Source organism: Apium graveolens, chromosome 9 (genome assembly GCF_009905375.1).
Source record: "Apium graveolens cultivar Ventura chromosome 9, ASM990537v1, whole genome shotgun sequence".
In the NCBI taxonomy this organism is placed as follows: Eukaryota; Viridiplantae; Streptophyta; class Magnoliopsida; order Apiales; family Apiaceae; genus Apium; species Apium graveolens.
The window spans coordinates 142,494,942-142,502,644 of NC_133655.1; the positions used below are offsets into that span (position 1 = coordinate 142,494,942).

Genomic DNA, 7,703 nt, shown 5'->3' on the forward strand with positions numbered 1-7,703 from the left:
ATCATTCTCCTTTTTTACCTCAGATCCAATATTTATTTATTTTAAACTTTTCTTATTTTATGACAACAAGTCATAACCTTCATGTTGTAGGGAATGTAATCAAACTTGTCATAAAAAGAAGAATAATCATTAGTTTATGCTTCATTGTATTTGCATGCTCCATACTTTGGCTCATTAACTGTCTTTTTACAAAGATGAGTTAAATGCTTTGTTGAGCCACATTTCTGACATTATTTTCTAGGGGCATCTGTAACATATGCATAATTGTTACTTTTTTTGACTTCAATCTTTCTATTTCTATTTTTCTTTTTCTTTCATGTGCTTTCACTCTTTGCTTTAGTCTTAGGTGTCTTGACAACTGGACTAGTCTCAGTCTTCTTTTCTCTTTCAATATTGTTAGTTGATTAGACATTTTTCTTGCTTTCATCCTTATCTGCAATTTCTTGCTTGATGATGAGCTCTTCTTCACTGAAATTCACCTCACAGGCTTTAAACAAGGGTGCATTCACCTTTTAAAGCACAACAAGAACTTCCTTGTCCATACTTTTTTTGCCTTAATCAATTTGATTTTTCTTTTGAGATGAAATAGCCTCATAGTCTAGTCCAATTGCTATGCTAGCACAAGGTTTGTTTTTTTCATAATATTGGCCAACTAATTTAGAAGCATTTTTAAATGACTTAAGTTTAATTTAATTTTTCTCAATATTTTCTTTTAATACAACCTCTATCTCCTCTAAACATTTTAGCTTATTTTTAAGATATTCATTTCCTTTCCTAACAGATTCTAGGCTCACAAGCTGCAGTTCTAGTTATTATTTCTCAATTTCCAGTTTCTCATTCACTTTAGATAGTCTGTTCATTTCCTCAGTGGCATCCACCATACTTGTGTGAATTTGAAACATTTTTGTACTCATCTTTTCAAAATTTTCCATATATTTTGAGGCATCCAAATCAATGGTGGTTAGGACGGGTACCTCAGATTTTGATGCAGATGATTCTCCTTCCTCCAAGGTCATGAGAGCATAGTTTCCATCTTCTTCATTGTGTTCTTCATCATCTGTGTCATCCCAACCCTTTCTCTCAGATATGTAAGTTTTTCCCTGCTGTTTCTTCGGAAGTGCTTCATACTTAGCTTCAAGTTCCAAGTATGACTTATCTTTCTTCACCTTCTTAGGCTTCCTACATTCTGTGGTAAAGTGACCAAGCTCATCATAATTGTAGCTTCTAATCTTAGATTTGTTCACAGATCCTGACTTGTAGCCACCTTTTCCAGTTATGATTGTCTAAGATTTTCCTTTCCAGTTGTTGTTGTAGGATGTTTGACCTTTACCCTTGAAATATCTGGGCTTCATAACTCTTATGTTTGAGAACTTCCTTGTCAGGTTGGCCATAGACTAATCCATTTCATCCAACTCATCAAGAGTGTAATATTCATCCTCTTCTAATTCCAGAATGACTTATTTTCCAGGTTCCTTGTTATTCTGCTCAATAGGCTGTACAACTTGAATATGAGATTTAGTTTCATTTTCAATCATTTTCTGATCATTAGCTATCAAGGCACTTAACACATCAACAACATGTCATTGATTTAGCTTTAATGATTTTCTTTGCATTATCTCCAGTTCATAGGTTTTAATAAAACCATATAAAACCTCCAAAGTTATTATGCCTAGATCTCTCCCTTCTCTTATTGCGGAGATCTTTTGTTCCAAATGGTTAAGAAGAGTGAGCAAGAATTTCAGGTTGACCTCCTCAGCCTCATAGAACTTGTCATGTAACTGCAAGTCATTTATCAGTTCGTTTAACCTTTCAAAAACCTCGGTAAGGCCTTCTTTAGGTTTAGCCATAAAACCCTCACATTGTGAGATAAAATTCTTCATTGGTTTGACCTTACTTCCTCAGTACCTTCACACAAGATCTTTATCTTCTCCCAGATTTGCTTGGCTGACTCATAGTTGATAATGTTGTTGTACATAACATTATCAAGAGACTCAATCATAAATGTTGCAAGCCACTATCAAGTGAGACCATCTCTTTCTATGGCTCAGTGTATGTAGATGGATCTTTTGGAGAATAATAACCTGGAATAACTACATCACCTTTAGTTGCTTCAGGTACCCTCTCAATGGGAAAGAAGGGTCCATACTTGAGAATCTCAAGATACGGTGAATGAGCCATCCTGATGAACAACATCATCTTCTTTTTCCACAGAGTGTAGTTTCTTTTGTCAAAGACATGGATCTTGATACTTCTAAGTTTTTGTGCACTCATACTTCCAAGATCTAATCTATTTACTTTCAGATTTTGCTCTGATACCACTTGTTATGTATGAAATACACACAGCGGGGGGGGGGGGGGGGTGAATGTGTGTTTCTTGATTTTTCTTTTAAACTTTGTAAATTGCTTTTAAGAAAATCAAGTTTTATGTTTAAGCTTTGGAACTCAATAGGCTATATGAAATTTGCATGATAATTAATTAACTGTAGAAGACACATAAAATAATTATCAAAACTTACTTGATCTTTATATTATAAATAAAATTAGTTGTGATACAAATATGTGTTCTTAAATATTTTAGAACACGGGTACTTCTTGAGAAAATACAAGAAATTCTAGATTTGTTTTGTTACGCTAAACAAAGAACCCATGACATCTTTTATAAATCAACATGCACAATTTACAGAATTTGCATTAAAATAGACTAATACATTTTCTAAAGTCCTTTGTCTCTTTTTAGTTTAAGTGCAGCAAATCTGCATACAATCTTCTAGGTTTATGACCCTCCTTTGTCCAGTTCATCTTGGCCCTTGATCTTGCACTCTTCAAGCTGCATTTGTAGACTTTCCATTTCAATGATAAAACGGTTTATTGACAGATAATCTTGAATCTTCATGGTTGATGCATTCTGTAATTGAAGCTTTTTTTGAGATCTTCAAAGTGTATAGAGATGTCTGTATCGAGATGTAGAATGGCTTGTCGATATCTTCACTTCTCTACATGTGTAAATGGTTTGTCGATATCTTCACTTCTCTAGATGTATTTTGACTTGTTGATATCTCATCTTCTCTACAGGCGTTTTGACTTGTCGATATCTCCATTTCTCTTCATGTGTTTCGAATTGTCGATATCTCCATTTCTCTACATGTATTTTGACTTGTCGATATCTCTACTTCTCTACATGCTAAACTGACTTATCAACATCTCCACTTCTCCAGAGGCCAAATTGACTTCTTACTACAACTTAATATATGACTTCTTGACATTTAACTTAAAACATTTTTCAATCTACAGCTTTATTCTTCACCAAGCAATTTATCTTCATTCTGAGGCATGGTCAGGCTTGATCTTCTTTCAGAGATTTATTCCTAACTTGTTGGTTGTTTACTGAAAATACTCAATTCTAGTCTATTCAAACAAATTTATAGATTCAAGAAACATCATTATAAATTGCATAAAATTACAAGTCAGCTAAATCTTAGGATTGTCAATGTGACTTAGTCTTGTTATGTTAAGGCATGCCTTGCACAACATAATGGTTCATATAAAAAGTAGAATTTGTTTAATATGTAATCTTACTTTCATAACATAAAAGTAATATGGTGATATTTGTCAGAAGATTTTAGAGGAAGAACCAACTTATAATCAAAACAAAGAGTCGATCAACAATGCAAAAGAAATCTCCCAAACAAATAAATTTTATATTGATAAAAGTAACATAATATATGGTAGTTGTGTAGTTAGCAATATGATGAAGAGCATGCCAGCTACTTTGAACAAAACTGTAATTATGCTAATCTCCAGAGGGGAGGGCAACGTGATGAATGTTGAAGATTAATATCTAAGAAGACTTAATTTTATCTTGGGCAGTCTCAGAACCATCATTTTTATGGATTATATTTCGATAATACATAATCGCATCCTCTCCTTCACAAACCATTTCTATAACTGGACTAGAGCTTAAGAAGTCGCAGAGGTCATTGAAGAAAGGTCACTCCTTAAGATCATGATAATGTTTCTTGAAAAAGTCCTTGGAAGGGACTGTTATTTTAATTACTACAAGCTTGAAACCCTTTTCATTCAAAGGGTGATACGATTTATGAAATTAGAGCTATTTGCACTCCATCATGTTTGATCGTAATTAAAGTCCTCTCAAACTGAGCAATATTTTGCCCTATTCTCTAAAAGCATATAAGGTGCGGCAGGGAGACCTATAGCTCCAAATGACCACCAACTATATGCACTGTGGGAATTAGCCCTCCCACATGAAGCTAAAAATGGAAGTGCTTCTTTAAGAGAAACTACTGATATCATAACTATTTCTTCAGCAACAACACAAAGATAAGAGGTAGTGGATTTGGAAGAAGGAGAGAAGAGACATGTCGACTCTAGTCGTTGTCATGTACATCTCAGACCTAATCTTTCACTTCACTCTTTGACCCTTCCCCTTAGATTCATAATTTATCAATATGCACTATATTAAATAATAGACATATAAATCACCTTCAAGAAGATAATATATAGATTCAAGTGCCCTGCATTAAATAGAAAATGTATACAACACTTGTGAAACCTCCAATCAAGACATTTAACCATGTCTCTGATAACTGGCATTTTATACCACTTAGAGCGTCTCATAACAGCTTGAATTGGTGTCTTGGACTCAAGTATTTTGTGTATTTGACGCATTTTCTAGTGTTTTTGCATTTCAGGGTATAACATGCTTAGATAGGTGGTTTTCATCAAATAAAGCATAAGGAAGTGCTTGGAATCAGTCTAGGGGTGACGAGCAAAGAAATAAGCACAAACAGGAGCAAAATAGAGAATTTTCCAGAAGGGTAGCACGCGACTGCGCGCTAGGAGCAGGCGACCGCGTGCCAGCACGCTACCACGTGGAGGGAGCAAGCGGTCGCGTGCGTGCGGAAATTTAGATTCTGGTTTTATTTGTTTATAATTCTGTTTAGCCTTCTGTTGGCGCGGTGACTCCTGGACTCTTATATAAACCTTATGCGAAGACGTTTTCTTCAACCAGAGCGAAGGCAAGAAGATTGAGAAGACCGTTTTAGCACACAACAACGAAGAAGAGGAAGCATTAGTTTATCTTATGATTCTTTTAATTCGTTGTAACAGTGGATGCTAGTTCTCTTTATGCTTTGAACCTTAATACTCTTGTAACGTACTTCATTATTTATTAAGTATTTTTCAGCCTTATATCGTTGTGTTATTATCATGCTTTTATATAAACCCATGGTGACGATGAGTTCTATTATGGGCTAATCGTGATCATAGGATTCTAGCAAATTTACTATGGAATTCTTTAGTTAATACCTTGGTATGAGGTGATTGTATGATATTTGGTATAAGTTGTGCTTATTCGTCTTATATGCGTCGCGAACATGTAAGATAGCCTGTTAATCTCTTGTAAAGCGACAGTGGATCTTGAGATTTAGAACTTGCCATGCTAGCATAGGTTTATATGTTGTATGCATGATTAGTGGGTAACTCTAACCATTTTACTTGCCCTGTGTAATCATCATGAATAACTTGTGCTTAAATCGTTATGTTGTCAAATTCTCTAGACATATAGGGTCTCAACATAATTGATGCCTATTCAACTTCTATCTAAATTGTGGATGTTTGCTAGAATGGTATTCGTACAACAAAAGTTGGCGATTATCAGTTTCGTGTTATTCGATTAATATCATCACCATTACATGCTAAGGTTAATAACAATAACTATTGAATGAAGTAGTAATGAAGTTAGGATCTCATGTGTGCTTGATATTGATTAATTCAAGTGTTTAATTCTCGTAGTTAATATTAGTTAACCAACCTTAATTTGTTATAGTCTTAGCATTGAATAATAACCATACATTGTTGCTTAGGTGCGTAATTTAGATATTTAACCAATACAGTCTCTGTAGAATCGAATCTGATTTATATCTTATACTACTTGCGAACTCGTATACTTGCGTGTAATATTAGCGTGTATTTAGTGACTAACAAGTTTTTGGCGCCTTTGCCGGGGACTGCAGTGTTAATTACTAGTTTATGTGCTTTCCATCAGTGGTCGTTAAAGTTCATTGACTCAGACATTGTTACTTATTTGTTTCCTTGTCTTGTTCAGGTGATCTAGTGAGGGTGTATGCATACGCGTTCGCGTACTCATAAGAGAACACTGGATAAAGCCGAGGAAGAACTTGTGGTAATTCGCAGGGAAGTTACTGAGGAAGAAAAGAAGGTAGAAGAAGAAGAGAAAGTTGAAGAGCCAATTATAGCAGCTATGGGTGATCAAGCAGCAAATCTGAAGGCTTTGATGGACTATTCTAAGCCTAAGATTAATGACATTCAGTCTAGCATCATTAGACCAACCATCTCGGCTAACACTTTTGAGATCAAGACAAGCACAATCTAGATGATATAGAACTCAGTTCAGTTTGGGGGTTCTCCTACCAAAGATCCCAACATGCACATCAGGGATTTCATCGAGATCTGCGACACTTTTAAGTTCAATGGTGTGACTGAAGATGCTATCAAGCTACGGCTCTTTCCATTCTCTCTGAGGGACAAAGCTAAGTGTTGGTTACACTCTCTACCAGCAGGGACTATAGAAACTTGGGAAGATCTTGCTCAAAAGTTTCTCACTAAATTCTTTCCCATGGCGAAGACAACAGCAATCAGGAATACTCTTACCCAGTTTGCGCAGCAAACTGGAGAATCTCTGTGTGAGGCTTGGGATCGATATAAGGAGATGCTAAGGAAGTGCCCACACCATGTCATGCCTGATTGGATGATTATCAACTATTTCTACAATGGATTGGGTCCTACTTCTAGGCCCATACTTGATGCAGCATCAGGAGGAGCCTTATGGGCTAAGAGCTACGATGAAGCTTATGAACTTATTGAATTGATGACTGCTAATGAGTACCAGAATCCTACCCAGAGGTTAACTCAGGGAAAAGTTGCAGGAATTCTTGAGTTGGATGCAACAACTGCTATCGCTGCCCAAATTAAGGCTTTGGCAATGAAGGTGGACACTTTGGCTAATTATGGAGTTAATCAAATCACTAGTGTCTGTGAACTCTGGTGCCCATGAAACTGATCAGTGCGCAATTTCTAATAAATCGGCTCAGTTCGTGAGCAACTACCAGCGATCGCAGCAACCTGTGCCAGCCACCTATCATCCAAACAACCACAATCATCCTAATTTCAGTTGGAGCAATGCCCAGAATGCGGTTCAACAGCCTTATCAGCAGTATTCAGCTAAGCAGTACAACCCCTCTAGTTTTCAGCAACCGCAGTATGCGCTAAAACAACAACTCCAACTGCAGCAAGCTAATGAAAAATCTGAATTAGAGGAGTTGAAGCTTATGTGCAAGAGCCAAGCTGTCTCTATCAAGACCTTGGAAAATCAAATTGGGCAAATTGCCAATGCCTTGCTAAATCGTCAACCTGGTACACTACCTAGTGACACTGAAGTGCCAGGGAAGAAGGAAGCTAAGGAGCAGGTAAAGGTAATCACTTTGAGGTTTGGGAAGGTTGCTAATCCCGCACAAACTCAAGAGTTGGCTGAGGAAGCTGGAGCTGAGAAAGAAGTAGAGCAGTAGGATGAAGAAGTGGAACCAAGGAAGACTACTGTTGAGCACACTCTGCCTGAGGGTAATACAAGGGAGAAACAGATCTATCCTCCACCACCTTTTCCTAAA

The 7,703-nt window shown here is 36.5% G+C and overlaps 1 non-coding gene across 1 annotated transcript; it reads right to left on the reverse strand.

The window, feature by feature from the left end:
* Positions 1 to 6,670: 6,670 nt before the first annotated feature.
* LOC141688335 (small nucleolar RNA R71) lies at positions 6,671 to 6,777 on the reverse strand. Its single transcript, XR_012561783.1, has one exon. It is a non-coding gene; the product is annotated as a small nucleolar RNA R71 (small nucleolar RNA).
* Between the last annotated feature and the right edge of the window lie 926 nt (positions 6,778 to 7,703).